The following is a 21,050-nucleotide window of genomic DNA, read 5'->3' on the forward strand; positions in this document are numbered from 1 at the left end:
CAGTACCATGCACCCATAGTGCAGTTGCTACTACTTTTCTGGTGGTGTACACAATACAGTACACCCATAGTTGTTATGACATTTCTGTTGGCATACACAGTGCCATGCACCCCTAGTGCAGTTGCTACTACTTTTCTGGTGGTGTACACAGTACACAATACGTACAGTGCAACCATAGTTGCTATTAGACTTCTTTTGGTGTACACAATACCGTTCACCCCTAGTGCAGTTGCTACTAGTTTTCTGGTGTACACAATACAGTACACCTATAGTTGTTATTAAACTTCTGTTAGTGTATACTGTACCATGCACCCTAGTGCAGTTGCTACTACTTTTCTGGTGGTGTACACAGTACACAATACATACAGTGCACCCATAGTTGCTTTTAGACTTCTGGTGGTGTACACTTTACTGTGCACCCCCAGTGCAGTTGCTACTACTTTTCTGGTGGTGTACACAATACAGTACACCCATAGTTGTTATGACACTTCTGTTGGTGTACACAGTACCGTGCACCCATAGTGCACTTGCTACTACTTTTATGGTGGTGTACACAGTACACAATACATACAGTGCACCCAAAGTTGTTATTACACTTCTGTTGGTGTACACAGTATTGTGCACCCATAGTGCAGTTGCTACTACTTTTCTGGTGATGTACACAGTACACAATACATACAGTACACCCATAGTTACTATTAGACTTCTGGTGGTGTACACAATACTGTGCACCCATAGTGCAGTTGCTACTACTTTTCTGGTGGTGTACACAGTACACAATACAGTGCACCCATAGTTGTTATTCCACTTCTGTTAGTGTATACAATACCGTGCACCTCTAGTGCAGTTGATACTACTTTTCTGGTGGTGTACACAGTACACAATATAGTGTAGTGTGGCTTTGCTAAACAAAATTTACAGCATGTCCAGAAGGCCACCAAGGAGAGGCAGATGCTCACAGGCCACTAAAAGAGGGCAAGCAGGCTCTGTGTCTACAGTTGACAGTGCTGGTCGTGGACACGGTGCATCCTCAGCACGTGGCCATGGGGCACACTTGTCCTTTTTTTCTGCAGCTGGCCATGTTATTGAGCCACAACATGCAGAAGAGTTGGTGGAATGGATAACAAAGCCCTCCTCATCCTCCTCATCCTCTGTCACGCAGGCTCAGAGTAGTTTGCCTGCCAATGCAGCTGCCAAAAGCAGCCTATTTGTCAGGACTGGGCTCAGCCCTTCCTTCTCTGAGCTGGCCGCTCAGCTGTCGGCTAATTTCCAGCTCCTTTCTCTCCACAGTGACTCAGCTGTTGATGATCTGCTCGTCAGTCCTGGCTACTTAAAGCCGTCCAGCTCACTTCATCTCTGCCTTCACCTTTGGTCACATCTCAGAAACTTTCTCCTGCATTCCTGTTGAAGACTTGCTCGGCTGACGTCCCTTCTGGCTCCTGATCCTGCTTGCTGTACTACCATGTTGATCTCTAGCTCTCTGACATTGGCCTTGGCTGACTACCCGATCTGGTTACTGAACTCTGGCTATGTATTGACTACGCTTACTCTGTTTACCTTTTTATAATTATTAAACAAGTGTGATTAACTGTACTTCTGTCTTGGTTTGATTCATGGTTTCTGACAGTAGGCAAAGGCCATGAATTCAGAAGATGCATTCATTCCACTTGTTGGTAATATTTTTTCCAGATTGGATGACCAGGATCACTGCATGGATCAGTTTGCCTTGGCATTACAAACGTTCCTGAGTCACATGGCTCACCTGGAATCTTCCACTATGGCTGTTCCGGTACAACCTGTGTTGCAGGCCATCCCTGCTGCTGCTCCAGTCTCTTTTTGCCCTGCTTAGCTTAGTATCATCCACAAATACAGAGATTGAACTGTTTACCCTATCCTCCAGGTTGTTTGTGAACAAAATTAATAGGATTGGTCCCAGCACAGAACCCTGGAGGACCCCACTACCCACCTCTGACCATTCCAAGTACTTCCCATTTATCACCACCCTCTGAACTCACCCTTTTAGCCAGTTTTCAATCCATGTACTTACCCTATGGTCCATGCCAATGCACATTATTTTGTACAGTAAATGTTTATGGGGAACTGTGCCAAATGCTTTTGCAAAATCCAGATACACCACGTCTACATGCCTTCCTTTATCTAGATGGCAGCTCACCTCCTCATAGAAGGTTAATAAATTGGTTTGGCAAGAACTATTCTTCATGAATCCATGCTGATTACTGCTAATGATATTGTTTTCATTGCTAAGATCTTGTATATAGTCCCTTATCATCATCTCCAAGAGCATGCATACTATTGATGTTAGACTAACTGGTCTGTAATTCCCAGGGATGTATTTTGGCCCTTTTTTAAATATTGGTGCTTCATTGGCTTTTCTCCAATTAGCTTGTATTATTCCAGTCAGTAGATTGTCAGTAAAAATTAAGAACAATGGTCTGGCAATTACTTCACTGAGTTCCCTAAGGACACTCGGGTGTAAGCCATCTGGGCCCGGTGACTTATTAATGTTAAGTCTATGTCTTATTCTGTCCTGTTAGCCATGAGGGTGCTTCCTGTGATGTGTCATGAGGATAAACACTGCAGTTTTGGTTACTAAAGCCCCCCGATTCCCTTGTGAAGACTGTGGAGAAGAATAAATACAATACCTTCACCATCTCCCCATCCTTCGTAACCAGAGACAATATGGTCTGTCCTCCCTTTTTTACTATTTACGTACTTAAAGAATTTCTTGGGATTTTTTTTGCTTTCCTCAGATGTGTGTCTTTCGTGTTCTATCTTAGCCACCCTAATTGCACCCTTACATTTTTTGTTGCATTCTTTATAAAGTCTGAATGCTGATGATGATCTCTCAACTCCTTATTTTTTGAAGGCCTTCTCCTCTTCTCCATTGCTTTTATATGCATTTTTACATTGGAGTTAAGCCATCCAGGACGTTTGTTCGCTCTTTTAAATTTATTACCCAATTGGATGCATTGGCTAATACCCTTATTTAATATGCTCTTAAAGCAAATTATGTATTGATCACAAAGTTTTTAGCACAACACTTTATGTTTGCTTATGCAATTTTGGTGATAAATATCTCACTGATGTGTTTGCAGCTTTCGGATATATAATTTGTGCACAAGCGCAGTCATTTTTGGTTTACACTAAAGTTGGAAAATATGACGAAACGGGTATAGATCAGTTTCCAGAGAGCACAGAAAAGTTTTTGTACCAACATCCCTAGGAGTAGTAGAACAAGAATGTGTAGAATATGGGGCTTTAAAGGTAAAACATATACATGAAAAACACTATTAAATAAAATTATATAAATATTTATTGAAAACAATTAAAAAGACAGTGAGAAGTGAAAACAGTTTACAGTCACAGTCAGAGGTAAACATCCATTACAAAACATTGACAAATGAAGGAGAGAGCTGTAATCACATAAATCTAAACCTAGCCACGTCCAAAGATTTCAACATGTTTCGCCAGGAAGGCTTCATCAGGAAAATGGACGAGGATATTTGATTATTCAATAACAATATACATGATATGATCAACCTTGGATGTGTAAAAAGAAACAGAAAATGATTATATAAGAAAAATATTTGAAATGACACATAGCATTTGCATTTATACATGTTAGTAGCTTGCGCAACCATGACTCCATCATCCGTCAAGAAAAAAAAAAACCCACAACAACACCCACCAATCCCAACCCTGTCCCAACCTCTCATCCACCACCTCCAAACTCCCCAAGCCACCACAGACACCACCCCTACGTCAGCTCCATACCTCATTGTGAGTTCCGGGGAGACCAAAGGGTCCGGGGTGTCCAGGGAAGAGGGGGGAGGGGGAAACCCTCAAAGTTCACTGCCTAAACAGTCCAAAGAAGTTGCCAGATCACCCGTAGGGAGGGATGTATGTTTTTGTAGTTAATAAACCATCCAAGAAAGAAAAATGATAACGATATCTGCAATATATATCATAGATAATGAGAGAATACATATATTAAGGATAAGAGGGGCATAAGTCCACAACACCACCTAGTCAATGGACCGTACTCACTGTTATCCAATAAGAACAACCGAATATCTATATTAGGAGCTCATGCGGACATAAGGCACAACACCAAATATAAAGATGCATCAATAAGAGAGTCCAAAAAGGGCATAGCTAATTCGTAGTTTCTGAAACGATATATGTGTATATACACATGCATCAATGTCCTATATGACAAATATATATATAGTGTGTCTCTAAATCCTTAAGAGTATTTGCTCATCATCAGGGGGATATGATCGACACGTGATCCCTGTGTCGAAGACGCATGGGGGAGGGGCCAGGACAGAGAGACTGACACAGACTTTACACCAGCGCTGTCCCAGCACAGCATACCGCATCAAACATCCAGTGATTTTGCATAGAAAGCCGTTATAGTATGGTGCACTGACGCACCAGTGCCATGTGAGTACCCCAGTGTGGGGAGCGTTTTCTTTTAATAAAAGTATTTTGACTATATTACACTATATAGTTTCCTTTTCATTTATATGTATGGAGCCACATTGTTTCCAGCTGGAGGAGTGCAGCAAACACTGAGACTGAGCCCAGGGGTGGCTCCAAAGTGTATTTGGACTCAGGGTAGAAGCTGAGTCACACACTCTGAGGTGAGCACATTGGCTTAAGGGGGTCATGAAGGAGCACCGGAGCATGTTTTGCAGCACTCAGGATATCTTCGGCATGATGTTGGATTGTTGTCACAGCTGAACACCACCTGCACGCATTGTTTTTTTATCACTGCTGGACATTATTTGCACGCACTATTTAAAGTGCCAAAGAGAACTTTTTTCATTATTTATTATTTATTATTTTTTCATTTAAACAAGCAGGATACTTTATATTCAGCACTAAGCACTTTTTATGTTGATTAAGACACTATGTATGGTGTAACAAGCACTATTAAGCGCTGATTTATGTTGTAACAAGCACTTGTTTTTTCACACTTTGTTTATTTATTCAACATTCATATTATTTGTATTTAATATTATCGCACTAGTAAGCACAGAGTTGGTTATTATTAATTTTGTTTTTGGGGTCACCCAAGTGCAGCGCATAACTTGTAAAATTATGAATTTACCTAGTGCCGACGTCCGTGTTCAACATGAGCTCCCAAGCTGCCAAAGCAGATAACAAATGTGTGGGATTTAAATATCCCTCCCCATGGTGCCAAAATGCAGCGCATGACGTCACGCCGCACCAGCACCAAGTGGATGCAAAGGGGAGGTCCAAGATCCATGGACTGAATGACCGGAAACTGGATACTAGAGCCCGGAAGTATGTAATACTTTTAGTAGCCAAGAACAGCACCATGACCCACATTGGGGACAGTGCTGGACCAAAGAGATGGAAAAAATTGGAAGGATGGTAAATAGTGGCACATGTTCACAGTTAAACCAGAGCACCATGGGACAAGAGGATACCTCAAAGTGGGCGTGCAACGGGGCAGCACCACCCAAAAGGGGGAGTTGACTAGCGCCACTCCACACCCTTGGGCGTCCATACGTGGATCTAATGGCACTGGACCGAGGAAGTGGCAAATGAGGGGAAGAAAGAGGGGGAGGGGAGAGAGAGAAAAAAAGACCGAACTTATATGTGGTCATGACTATGCATCACAATATTTAAATTACAGTGTTCCACATATTGTTTATATCTGTATATAGGTGGTTATAAAGATGTATAAAATATCACAACTAGCTCAGTGTGCATTACTTTCCCTATTCTAAATCAAAGTTATAAATAACAAAAGGCAACCTTAGACGGGACAACCCGTCAGATACCGATCATGGTATGGTATGCACCCGAAGGTCACATGATGTTCAAAGATGATGAATGACTCAGAAATGAAGGGATATATGATAGAATGGGATCAAGCCTATGGCCAGTGTACCCAAATAGATATCCATATTTAGGAAACATCAGCTCAACAAGACAAAGGTAGACATGTCCAAATGAGAGATATTGTTCACAAAAAGGGCTTGTAACTAATCCCCTCATTAAGGCAGGGGACCGGGTGGCCTGTAAAGAATAGACCCATCTCGTCTCCAATTGGAGGAGCTTGTTATCAATATCCCCACCACGTTCATGTTCTGGAAAGTTTAAAAAGGCAAGAGGGTTCCCCTAAATGGACTTTTAAGGCACTCTAGATAGTAAGGCAATATACGAAAATGTCTATAAAAATTTTACATAGATTTTATTGAAGAAAACTTTAAAAACAAAAATAGTTTATAACAAGGCATTGGTAATTCATATTAAATAAAAATATGTGGCGCTACTCCATCAATCAGTATCAAACAGAAAATCCGAAATCACAACTAAACTCATCTAAGGATATAGGGTGAAATTGGTAGAGTGGGCTTCGCCACATATAATCGATGCTATAAAAATATTAAGGCTTTCGGAAAGATGTCACCATTTAGAAGTTGATCAAAAAAGGGATCAGTTCTACAGGGTGAAGATGGGTGGGTGAATACCAATAATACTCAATAAAATACAGACTGTCTCAATGCTCAGAAAAATGAAAATATATAAAATAGACTGTATAAGCCACCTCACATCAAGTGACAAATAAAAAGTGGACCTGTGAATATTATAAACTAGCTGCCCAAGATAGCTGAACAACAACAAAAAAACCCTTAGTCATAAACGAAATAAACAATGTGACGCAAGTGCCAGCTGAAGATCAAATATTTTCTAGTGCTGATAACAAAATAAGTGAATCTTTATAGGTGAATCAATATATGAATATAGTAGACTAGTATAAAGTACAAAAAAATTTTCTAAAGTCAGAAAAAATTCCATAAAATCCATAGTATAGTAATGCAGTCATAACTTAATAAACATTCTGGTGTATTATAAGTGAATAATTAATAAAAGTAAAAAGTTGAATACAATAGGACAGAAAATCCCACAATAGAGATACTGTCCCAAATAGTGACAATAATGCAGTATCGTCCATACAAAAAGTGCAATTGTGATGGGTGATTTCCACAGGTGACAGTCTTTGAATAAAGTGCAAAAATGTGCAGTGACTGGTATTTTTCTTCTATGCACGTTCTAGTGCATCTCCCAACTGTTTCCCCCAGCCTCTCACCTCCAGCTGCGGCCCCCAATGGGCCAAGTAGAGCGGGTAGATTTTCTAGGAGAGGATGTATCTCATAAAGCGCCTCCTTAACATCAGTGAGTCTGTCTCTCTGCAATTCCTCCCGCAGCTCCCAGCAATCCCAGCAATCCCAGCAGTTATTTAGGAACAAAGGAGAGATCTCATGGTGCAGTAATTCGATACAAATTTATTGAACAAAATAAAATAACTTACATCTAAAAACACAGCGATCAGTGGATGTGTAGAGCTTCCGGGTTCGGCCGTCCCCGAGAAGCGTTGGCACCTGACTCCTCCTACCCTGACGCGTTGCGTCACACCACATGACTTTATCAAAGGGATGAGGAGTCCGGTGCCAGCCATTCAGTTTATATGTGCGCCGTTGTCATAGCAATGGATAAACAACACTTGGAATCGAGCTTGCGTGTATACTGCCGCACAATAGGAGGGTATAGAGAATGTATTCAATCTTAAAAAATATAACATAACATGATCAACGAACATCATCTCCTAATTCTAATCTATAATTAAATAACAGATATGGACACATAATTATTAAGATAGTAAACCTTGTGGATTCCCATAATAACATTAGTTAATCAATAAACCACTAGGTCCTCATCGCCATCTTGTGGTGACTCTGAATATGAACTACAATAATTTCTCAGAGCCATAAGATAGAACTAAAAAGTATATATATTCCATTCACAGCACTGGTCAATAAGTTCATCCAAAAAATATAAAAATATAAGTAAAGATAAATGACCAGCCCGTCAAATGCAGGTACATAAGAATTGTTAAAAGCTACTGAAGAAATACTGAAATACAAATTTTTTAAAAATAAAATAAAAATAAAAATCAAATAAATAAATATCTTCAATAAAATATATATATAAAATATGTGTGTGATTAAAATAATTATCCAAAAGTGTAAGATAAAAACTAACGTGTTGGTCAATAGGATCACAAGCAATAATAGATCTAAAAAATCTAAAAAAGGGGGGCGTAGTTGGGGCAAGGGAGCATACCAGACCCCATACCCAAAATTAAACACGTACTATGTCAAAGCGTGGATAAAATTGTGTAGGACCACTAAAAATTGGAGATAAAACAATTTAAATCGAATTCCACGTTATGTCCTAGGGGCGATAAAGTCTGTAATTCATGAATCCATCTGGATTCTGCCTGACTAATTCTGATGATTTTATTGTCGCCCCTCCAATGAGGTTTATACTTTTCAATCCCACATATTCTCAATGATGAAGGGTCACTCTTGTGATATTCTAAATAGTGTCGAGATAGACTGTGCTTGTCAAATCTTTTTTTGATATTTTGTACATGTTCTTTCAGCCTAATCCACAGTGCCCTCTTTGTTCTGCCTACATATTGGATATGACAAGGGCACTCCAGGAGATAAACAACTCCTTCACTTCTACATGAGATAAAATCCTCTATCTCATAGTTCTGTGTTGTAACAGTAGACGTGAAACTTGATTTTTTTCTTTTTATCTTCTTTTGTGTGTCTGCAAGCATAACAGTTTTTGCATGGGTAAAACCCCTTTCCCTCAAAAAAGGAGAATTTTTTCTTTTGGGGTGGGTCTAGGACATTTTTAGCTAAGCGATCCCGCAATGTCGGGGCTCTCCTATATATAAATTTAGGTATATTTGATAAAATTGGGCCCAGATGTCGATCTGTCTTGACAATGTCCCAGTATTTTTTAATAATTTTTTCAATTTGTTTATATTGCATGTTATAATCCATAATAATGGGTACATTGTCTTGCTGAGTATGATTTTTTTCTTCATCCTGTATTAAATTTTCTCTCTCCATGCGTGTAACATCAATAATTCTTTCTTCGATGAATTTGGCATCGTATCCTTTCTGGATAAATCTTTCTCCAACCATTTTAGCCTGTTCCATAAAAGTTTCCTTTTTAGTGCAATTTCTCCTTAGTCTTACCAACTGCCCCTTGGGTATGTTATTCAACCATAGTGAGTGGTGACAGCTGTCCAGAGGTAAATAACTGTTTCTATCCACTGCCTTGAAATAAGTTTGAGTACATAATTTAGTTCCTTCTTTTTTAATTTCGAGATCTAGAAAATTAATTTTCTCGTTACTGATCTCCCAGGTCAATTTAATGTTTTTGTTATTATTATTCAAGTAAAAACAGAAATCACTAAGGCTATCTTTGTTTCCCCTCCAAATAATAAAAATATCATCAATGAATCGTTTATATACTAGCAGCTGGTGTGGTCGATTGTTATACAGTACTTCTTCCTCCCACTCTGACATATACAAATTAGCCACGCTAGGTGCATATTTAGCGCCCATTGCAATTCCCCGTATTTGTTTGTAGTAGTTCTTATCATGCCAGAAATAACTGGAATCCAGACTATATTTTAGACAATCTAATAGAAATCTTCTTTGTTTACATTTTAAACCACTAAATTTTCTTAAAGCCCACCTGGTTGCCTGTAAAGCTTCATCGTGATTGATGATCGTATACAGGGATGAGACATCGGATGTTGCCAAATATATAGGTCCATCACTTAAGGTCACATCATTAAGGAGTTGAATAAGGTGCTTGGTGTCTCTCAAGTATGATTTTGTCATCTTTACTACTGGTTGTAAAAACCAGTCAATGTATTCGCCTATTCTTGCACTTACCGAGTTGATCCCATTCACTATAGGTCGTCCTGGGGGTTTATCCTTATCCTTGTGAATCTTTGGCAACGTATAGATTATAGGTATCTTGCAAGTTTTCCGCTGTAAGTATAGGGCCTCCTTTTTATTTAAGAGGCCCTTATTAACACCTTTCTGGATCACTTTTGGCAATTCTTTTTTAAAACTTGACTTTGGGTTACTTAATAATAACCGATAGGTATCTTTGTCATTCACTTGTCTATTCAACTCTTCGTAATAGTCATCCTTAGATTGGATGACAATTGCTCCTCCTTTATCGGCCTGTCGAATTACAATGTCTTTTCTTGTTTCCAATTTCTTTATACCATTCTTTATACTTCTTGGATCCCGCACGTTTTTCACTTTTAGTTCTTGTAAATCTTTTAAAACCATTTTTTTAAAAACTTCAATGTGTCCATCTTTACCAGCAGGTGGATTAAAAAGAGATTTGTTCTTTAGGTTACTAAATACAATTTCATTATCTGGTATAGTTTTTCTTCTTTTTAGTGGATTACTGATCATGTATTTTTTTATATTAAGGCTCCTGATGAACTTGTTAATATCCACATATGCATTGAATTTATTCAAATTCTTCCTTGGGGCGAACTTTAATCCCTTATCCAGTACTTTTATTTCTTCTGGTGTTAGTTCTACCCCACTAATATTAATAATGCCCTCCCCTATTGTTCTCTTTTTCTTTTGCTCCTTGATTCCTGCTCGGCATCCTCTTCTCGTTTTTCGTTTTTTTTCCTTTCTTTTTTTCCACAGACTTTCTTGGGGTATTTCTTTGATATTCCCCCTGTTTTGATCCCTTTGTCCTTCTTGTCTCCTGTCTTCTCTCCTTCTTGTTCTCCTGTCCGGGCTGGGATTTGGGGTACGCCTGTTCTGTCTCCTTGGGGGAGCCTCGCGGTATTGACGTCTTGGCGACACTCGATGGCGTTGATCTAAAAAACGATCCGGTGTTCTCTCTCGTTCATGTCTTTCAGATTGTCGTTGTTTGTAATACCAAGGTGACCTCCCTCCGTCATCATACCTTTGTAATTGTTCATATCTATTGTATATAGGTACAGCATAATGATCAAGACGTGGAGGGGAATCCCTTCTTCTCCTTTCATCTCTCTCATCCCTCAAAGGTCTTTCATCTCTTCTTATTCTGTCTGGGTGATAGTTATTTTTGTCACCATTGTTCTCATAGTTTTGCCACCTACTATAGGGAGATCTTCTATCCCATGGGGACTGATGGTAGGGTCTCACTTGGTAATTATTCGGATTTCCATTATTTTTCCAGAATGGTTTGTTCCAGTTATTGCCTTTCCACCTTTGTCTCTGTTGGGGGGTGTTATAAGTGTTATAGTTGCCCTGCATGCCACTAATGAGCAGAGGCTCCTCATTCTTCCTTTCATTTATATTCTCTACCACTTTTACTTCTTTCACCGGAGTACTATTATTTGAATTTATAATAGCCTCTTCAATTTTATTCTGCCACTTAAACACCAGATCATCATTGAAATCTTTTATATCCCTCTGATATTTTTTCCTTTTCCGTGTAGCTGTTTCTTTATCTTTCAATTCCATGTCATGATTCAATTGTTTGGATAGTGTCTTGAATTCTGGTAGTTCTTTGGATGGTTCCAGAGTGGTTTTAATTTCCTCAATGGTTTTATTTAGGAGTCTGATTTTCTTTTGTTTCCTTTTTCTCAGGAATTCCAGTAACTCCAGACCCTTCTCATTGAAGAAGTGGAACCATTCATCTGTGGATTCCTTATCTACCAGACCATCATTTATAGGTACATCCCAACGGAGTCTCCTGGGTACTATTTTATCCTTAATGTATTTTTCATGGGTTACCATATCCCACCATGCATTAATTTTCTTCTCCATCAAATGTCCTATCTTCCTGAAACCGCTTTCAACATTTCCTACCTGATTGGTTTCCTGTTTGTTAAACACTGTATCTATGTCTAAAGTCCTATTATCTAGAAACTGAAAAACTTCCATGGTATGCAGCACTAGTAAAATTGAGAGTAAGCAGGAATAAATGTATACGAACTAGTGCGCAAAACCCACAATGCGAACAAGAAAACTCTGAGACTGACGGTAAAATACCCGATAGAGAGCTGCCAACACAGATGGGTCCACTCAACGACCCTAGGATAGAATATTAAATAAAAATATGTGGCGCTACTCCATCAATCAGTATCAAACAGAAAATCCGAAATCACAACTAAACTCATCTAAGGATATAGGGTGAAATTGGTGGAGTGGGCTTCGCCACATATAATCGATGCTATAAAAATATTAAAGCTTTCGGAAAGATGTCACCATATAGAAGTTGATCAAAAAAGGGATCAGTTCTACAGGGTGAAGATGGGTGGGTGAATACCAATAATACTCAATAAAATACAGACTGTCTCAATGCTCAGAAAAATGAAAATATATAAAATAGACTGTATAAGCCACCTCACATCAAGTGACAAATAAAAAGTGGACCTGTGAATATTATAAACTAGCTGCCCAAGATAGCTGAACAACAACAAAAAAACCCTTAGTCATAAACGAAATAAACAATGTGACGCAAGTGCCAGCTGAAGATCAAATATTTTCTAGTGCTGATAACAAAATAAGTGAATCTTTATAGGTGAACCAATATATGAATATAGTAGACTAGTATAAAGTACAAAAAAATTTTCTAAAGTCAGAAAAAATATTCCATAAAATCCATAGTATAGTAATGCAGTCATAACTTAATAAACATTCTGGTGTATTATAAGTGAATAATTAATAAAAGTAAAAAGTTGAATACAATAGGACAGAAAATCCCACAATAGAGATACTGTCCCAAATAGTGACAATAGTGCAGTATCATCCATACAAAAAGTGCAATTGTGATGGGTGATTTCCACAGGTGACAGTCTTTGAATAAAGTGCAAAAATGTGCAGTGACTGGTATTTTTCTTCTATGCACGTTCTAGTGCATCTCCCAACTGTTTCCCCCAGCCTCTCACCTCCAGCTGCGGCCCCCAATGGGCCAAGTAGAGCGGGTAGATTTTCTAGGAGAGGATGTATCTCATAAAGCGCCTCCTTAACATCAGTGAGTCTGTCTCTCTGCAATTCCTCCCGCAGCTCCCAGCAATCCCAGCAATCCCAGCAGTTATTTAGGAACAAAGGAGAGATCTCATGGTGCAGTAATTCGATACAAATTTATTGAACAAAATAAAATAACTTACATCTAAAAACACAGCGATCAGTGGATGTGTAGAGCTTCCGGGTTCGGCCGTCCCCGAGAAGCGTTGGCACCTGACTCCTCCTACCCTGACGCGTTGCGTCACACCACGTGACTTTATCAAAGGGATGAGGAGTCCGGTGCCAGCCATTCAGTTTATATGTGCGCCGTTGTCATAGCAACGGATAAACAACACTTGGAATCGAGCTTGCGTGTATACTGCCGCACAATAGGAGGGTATAGAGAATGTATTCAATCTTAAAAAATATAACATAACATGATCAGCGAACATCATCTCCTAATTCTAATCTATAATTAAATAACAGATATGGACACATAATTATTAAGATAGTAAACCTTGTGGATTCCCATAATAACATTAGTTAATCAATAAACCACTAGGTCCTCATCGCCATTTTGTGGTGACTCTGAATATCAACTACAATAATTTCTCAGAGCCATAAGATAGAACTAAAAAGTATATATATTCCATTCACAGCACTGGTCAATAAGTTCATCCAAAAAATATAAAAATATAAGTAAAGATAAATGACCAGCCCGTCAAATGCAGGTACATAAGAATTGTTAAAAGCTACTGAAGAAATACTGAAATACAAATTTTTTAAAAATAAAATAAAAATAAAAATCAAATAAATAAATATCTTCAATAAAATATATATATAAAATATGTGTGTGATTAAAATAATTATCCAAAATGTGGCATGCAGGGCAACTATAACACTTATAACACCCCCCAACAGAGACAAAGGTGGAAAGGCAATAACTGGAACAAACCATTCTGGAAAAATAATGGAAATCTGAATAATTACCAAGTGAGACCCTACCATCAGTCCCCATGGGATAGAAGATCTCCCTATCGTAGGTGGCAAAACTATGAGAACAATGGTGACAAAAATAACTATCACCCAGACAGAATAAGAAGAGATGAAAGACCTTTGAGGGATGAGAGAGATGAAAGGAGAAGAAGGGATTCCCCTCCACGTCTTGATCATTATGCTGTACCTATATACAATAGATATGAACAATTACAAAGGTATGATGATGGAGGGAGGTCACCTTGGTATTACAAACAACGACAATCTGAAAGACATGAACGAGAGAGAACACCGGATCGTTTTTTAGATCAACGCCATCGAGTGTCGCCAAGACGTCAATACCGCGAGGCTCCCCCAAGGAGACAGAACAGGCGTACCCCAAATCCCAGCCCGGACAGGAGAACAAGGAGGAGAGAAGACAGGAGACAAGAAGGACAAAGGGATCAAAACAGGGGGGAATATCAAAGAAATACCCCAAGAAAATCTGTGGAAAAAAAGAAAGGAAAAAAAACGAAAAACGAGAAGAGGATGCCGAGCAGGAATCAAGGAGCAAAAGAAAAAGAGAACAATAGGGGAGGGCATTATTAATATTAGTGGGGTAGAATTAACACCAGAAGAAATAAAAGTACTGGATAAGGGATTAAAGTTCGCCCCAAGGAAGAATTTGAATAAATTCAATGCATATGTGGATATTAACAAGTTCATCAGGAGCCTTAATATAAAAAAATACATGATCAGTAATCCACTAGAAAGAAGAAAAACTATACCAGATAATGAAATTGTATTTAGTAACCTAAAGAACAAATCTCTTTTTAATCCACCTGCTGGTAAAGATGGACACATTGAAGTTTTTAAAAAAATGGTTTTAAAAGATTTACAAGAACTAAAAGTGAAAAACGTGCGGGATCCAAGAAGTATAAAGAATGGTATAAAGAAATTGGAAACAAGAAAAGACATTGTAATTCGACAGGCCGATAAAGGAGGAGCAATTGTCATCCAATCTAAGGATGACTATTACGAAGAGTTGAATAGACAAGTGAATGACAAAGATACCTATCGGTTATTATTAAGTAACCCAACGTCAAGTTTTAAAAAAGAATTGGCAAAAGTGATCCAGAAAGGTGTTAATAAGGGCCTCTTAAATAAAAAGGAGGCCCTATACTTACAGCGGAAAACTTGCAAGATACCTATAATCTATACGTTGCCAAAGATTCACAAGGATAAGGATAAACCCCCAGGACGACCTATAGTGAATGGGATCAACTCGGTAAGTGCAAGAATAGGCGAATACATTGACTGGTTTTTACAACCAGTAGTAAAGATGACAAAATCATACTTGAGAGACACCAAGCACCTTATTCAACTCCTTAATGATGTGACCTTAAGTGATGGATCTATATATTTGGCAACATCCGATGTCTCATCCCTGTATACGATCATCAATCACGATGAAGCTTTACAGGCAACCAGGTGGGCTTTAAGAAAATGTAGTGGTTTAAAATGTAAACAAAGAAGATTTCTATTAGATTGTCTAAAATATAGTCTGGATTCCAGCTATTTCTGGCATGATAAGAACTACAAACAAATACGGGGAATTGCAATGGGCGCTAAATATGCACCTAGCGTGGCTAATTTGTATATGTCAGAGTGGGAGGAAGAAGTACTGTATAACAATCGACCACACCAGCTGCTAGTATATAAACGATTCATTGATGATATTTTTATTATTTGGAGGGGAAACAAAGATAGCCTTAGTGATTTCTGTTTTTATTTGAATAATAATAACAAAAACATTAAATTGACCTGGGAGATCAGTAACGAGAAAATTAATTTTCTAGATCTCGAAATTAAAAAAGAAGGAACTAAATTATGTACTCAAACTTATTTCAAGGCAGTGGATAGAAACAGTTATTTACCTCTGGACAGCTGTCACCACTCACTATGGTTGAATAACATACCCAAGGGGCAGTTGGTAAGACTAAGGAGAAATTGCACTAAAAAGGAAACTTTTATGGAACAGGCTAAAATGGTTGGAGAAAGATTTATTGAGAAAGGATACGATGCCAAATTCATCGAAGAAAGAATTATTGATGTTACACGCATGGAGAGAGAAAATTTAATACAGGATGAAGAAAAAAATCATACTCAGCAAGACAATGTACCCATTATTATGGATTATAACATGCAATATAAACAAATTGAAAAAATTATTAAAAAATACTGGGACATTGTCAAGACAGATCGACATCTGGGCCCAATTTTATCAAATATACCTAAATTTATATATAGGAGAGCCCCGACATTGCGGGATCGCTTAGCTAAAAATGTCCTAGACCCACCCCAAAAGAAAAAAATCTCCTTTTTTGAGGGAAAGGGGTTTTACCCATGCAAAAACTGTTATGCTTGCAGACACACAAAAGAAGATAAAAAGAAAAAATCAAGTTTCACGTCTACTGTTACAACACAGAACTATGAGATAGAGGATTTTATCTCATGTAGAAGTGAAGGAGTTGTTTATCTCCTGGAGTGCCCTTGTCATATCCAATATGTAGGCAGAACAAAGAGGGCACTGTGGATTAGGCTGAAAGAACATGTACAAATATCAAAAAAAGATTTGACAAGCACAGTCTATCTCGACACTATTTAGAATATCACAAGAGTGACCCTTCATCATTGAGAATATGTGGGATTGAAAAGTATAAACCTCATTGGAGGAGCGACAATAAAATCATCAGAATTAGTCAGGCAGAATCCAGATGGATTCATGAATTACAGACTTTATCGCCCCTAGGACATAACGTGGAATTCGATTTAAATTGTTTTATCTCCAATTTTTAGTGGTCCTACACAATTTTATCCACGCTTTGACATAGTACGTGTTTAATTTTGGGTATGGGGTCTGGTATGCTCCCTTGCCCCAACTACGCCCCCCTTTTTTAGATTTTTTAGATCTATTATTGCTTGTGATCCTATTGACCAACACGTTAGTTTTTATCTTACACTTTTGGATAATTATTTTAATCACACACATATTTTATATATATATTTTATTGAAGATATTTATTTATTTGATTTTTATTTTTATTTTATTTTTAAAAAATTTGTATTTCAGTATTTCTTCAGTAGCTTTTAACAATTCTTATGTACCTGCATTTGACGGGCTGGTCATTTATCTTTACTTATATTTTTATATTTTTTGGATGAACTTATTGACCAGTGCTGTGAATGGAATATATATACTTTTTAGTTCTATCTTATGGCTCTGAGAAATTATTGTAGTTCATATTCAGAGTCACCACAAGATGGCGATGAGGACCTAGTGGTTTATTGATTAACTAATGTTATTATGGGAATCCACAAGGTTTACTATTTTAATAATTATGTGTCCATATCTGTTATTTAATTATAGATTAGAATTAGGAGATGATGTTCGCTGATCATGTTATGTTATATTTTTTAAGATTGAATACATTCTCTATACCCTCCTATTGTGCGGCAGTATACACGCAAGCTCGATTCCAAGTGTTGTTTATCCGTTGCTATGACAACGGCGCACATATAAACTGAATGGCTGGCACCGGACTCCTCATCCCTTTGATAAAGTCACGTGGTGTGACGCAACGCGTCAGGGTAGGAGGAGTCAGGTGCCAACGCTTCTCGGGGACGGCCGAGCCCGGAAGCTCTACACATCCACTGATCGCTGTGTTTTTAGATGTAAGTTATTTTATTTTGTTCAATAAATTTGTATCGAATTACTGCACCATGAGATCTCTCCTTTGTTCCTAAATAACTGCTGGGATTGCTGGGATTGCTGGGAGCTGCGGGAGGAATTGCAGAGAGACAGACTCACTGATGTTAAGGAGGCGCTTTATGAGATACATCCTCTCCTAGAAAATCTACCCGCTCTACTTGGCCCATTGGGGGCCGCAGCTGGAGGTGAGAGGCTGGGGGAAACAGTTGGGAGATGCACTAGAACGTGCATAGAAGAAAAATACCAGTCACTGCACATTTTTGCACTTTATTCAAAGACTGTCACCTGTGGAAATCACCCATCACAATTGCACTTTTTGTATGGACGATACTGCACTATTGTCACTATTTGGGACAGTATCTCTATTGTGGGATTTTCTGTCCTATTGTATTCAACTTTTTACTTTTATTAATTATTCACTTATAATACACCAGAATGTTTATTAAGTTATGACTGCATTACTATACTACGGATTTTATGGAATATTTTTTCTGACTTTAGAAATTTTTTTTGTACTTTATACTAGTCTACTATATTCATATATTGGTTCACCTATAAAGATTCACTTATTTTGTTATCAGCACTAGAAAATATTTGATCTTCAGCTGGCACTTGCGTCACATTGTTTATTTCGTTTATGACTAAGGGTTTTTTTGTGTTGTTCAGCTATCTTGGGCAGCTAGTTTATAATATTCACAGGTCCACTTTTTATTTGTCACTTGATGTGAGGTGGCTTATACAGTCTATTTTATATATTTTCATTTTTCTGAGCATTGAGACAGTCTGTATTTTATTGAGTATTATTGGTATTCACCCACCCATCTTCACCCTGTAGAACTGATCCCTTTTTTGATCAACTTCTATATGGTGACATCTTTCCGAAAGCCTTAATATTTTTATAGCATCGATTATATGTGGCGAAGCCCACTCTACCAATTTCACCCTATATCCTTAGATGAGTTTAGTTGTGATTTCGGATTTTCTGTTTGATACTGATTGATGGAGTAGCGCCACATATTTTTATTTAATATTCTATCCTAGGGGAGTTGAGTGGACCCATCTGTGTTGGCAGCTCTCTATCGGGTATTTTACCGTCAGTCTCCGAGTTTTCTTGTTCGCATTGTGGGTTTTGCGCACTAGTTCGTATACATTTATTGGTAATTCATACATCACATGTATAATGTTATAGGAAAGTAGATAATGATTTTTCTTTACACCCAACGCGTTTCAATATATATGTCAAATTCTTCTTCAGGGGTTTAGAAGTTTTAGTGAAGCTAATCTAAAATGAAGTTAAATGTACAGAAAATCAATTTAAGGAAAGTAATCAAAGCACAAAGTTCAGCAGCGGATAATAAATTTAGGCTTTATGTTTAAACACTTACACATACCTGGGGGAGTGGGAACAGATGTTTCTGACCGATGAAGAATTATCAATTTATACTCGCCACATTGTGGGATGGCTTCGTTATATTGATGATATTCTAATCTTCTGGGATGGCCCCTCCCATATGTTGGACGAATGCCTCTTACAAATGAATAAAAATAACTTTAATCTCAATTTCACTATGTCCTATGACAGACATTCTATTACATTTCTTGATCTAGAAATATACCGAAACGAACAAGGGAAACTTTCCACTAAACTATACAGGAAAGATACTGCAGGAAATACAATTCTACACGCTACCAGTCATCATCCACATCCCTTAATCAACTCCATTCCGTATTCTCAATATTTGAGAATTAAACGAAACTGTACTGACAAGGAACATTTCACAAAAGAAGCAGCAAAATTACGTACTAGATTACTCGCCAGGGATTATTCACATGCCTGTCTTAAGAGATCTTATAAACAAGTGGTAAAGAAACCAAGAGACACCCTACTAAACGCATGAATAATAACCCATTAAGAATTATCACTACATTTAGCCAACATCAACATCAAGTCAGAACCATCGTGGAAAAATATTGGCACATGCTAACTTTAGACCCAACTATAGGTCATTTTGTTCCCGAAAAACCATTATTTACTTTTAATAGAGCCCCCTCTGTTGGTGATAGAGTTGTTAGTAGTGAATTTAAGGGTGAACACAGCAGGACACATTGTAAAGTGAAGGGCACCTACATGTGCGGTGCCTGTCATTATTGCAAGTATATGTTAACTCAAAAAAATCCAACCTTACCTGTTGGCAAAGTGTTTTATCCTAAGCACTTCGCCAACTGCAAAACTTTTGGAGTCATCTACATGCTCCAATGTAGTTGCGGTTGCTTCTACATTGGAAAAAACAAGTTGGAATTCTGGAGGAGGGCCTATAGGCATATTACCAGTATGCAAACCTGCGACCCAGACCTCTCCCTTGGATGCCATGTTAACATCGTGCATGGTGGAAATTTTCCCAGGATTAAATTTTTAATTCTTGACAGGATACATCCCAATCCAAGGGGAGGTGATTGGAATAAGACCCTCCTCCAGATGGAAGTAAAATGGATCTACTCTCTTAAAGCCACCTTGCCCCCTGGCTTGAATGATATTCTATCCTTCAAGCCATACCTTGAGGGCTTTTCATCTGGGGGAATGGAGAGATAATCTCTCCCTCTCCGTCCCAAATGGATATGCCATCCGACCACTCTTGCCACCAACATAGGACAAATTGCATCTTTATATTAACCACTTGCCGACCGCCGCACGACTATATACGTCGGCAGAATGGCACGGGCAGGCAAAAGGACTTACAGGTACGTCCTCGCCTGCCCGCGGGTTGGGGGTCCGATCGGACCCCCCCCGGTGCCTGCGGCGGTCGGTAAATCTCCCCCGGCGATCGGTGGTGAGGGGGAGGCCATCCATTCGTGGCCCCCCCCTCGCGATCGCTCCCAGCCAATGGGATCATTTCCCTGCCTCTGTATTGTACACAGAGGCAGAGGAAATGATGTCATCTCTCCTCGGCTCGGTATTTTCCGTTCCGGGCCGAGGAGAGAAGACTGTAATGTGAGTGCACCAACACACTACACACACAGTAGAACATGCCAGGCACACAAAACACCCCGATCGCCCCCCGACCCCCCCCCCAATCACCCCCCCCTGTCACAAACTGACACCAAGCAGGTTTTTTTTTTTTTTTTCTGATTACTGTATTGGTGTCAGTTTGTGACAGTTACAGTGTTAGGGCAGTGAGTGTTAGGCCCCTTTTAGGTCTAGGATACCCCCCTAACCCCCCCTAATAAAGTTTTAACCCCTTGATCACCCCCCGTCACCAGTGTCGCTAAGCGATCATTTTTCTGATTGCTGTATTAGTGTCGTTGGTGACGCTAGTTAGTGAGGTAAATATTTAGGTTCGCCGTCAGCGTTTTATAGCGACAGGGACCCCTATATACTACCGAATAAATGTTTTAACCCCTTG

Source organism: Aquarana catesbeiana, linkage group LG07 (genome assembly GCF_042186555.1).
Source record: "Aquarana catesbeiana isolate 2022-GZ linkage group LG07, ASM4218655v1, whole genome shotgun sequence".
Lineage (NCBI taxonomy): Eukaryota > Metazoa > Chordata > Amphibia > Anura > Ranidae > Aquarana > Aquarana catesbeiana.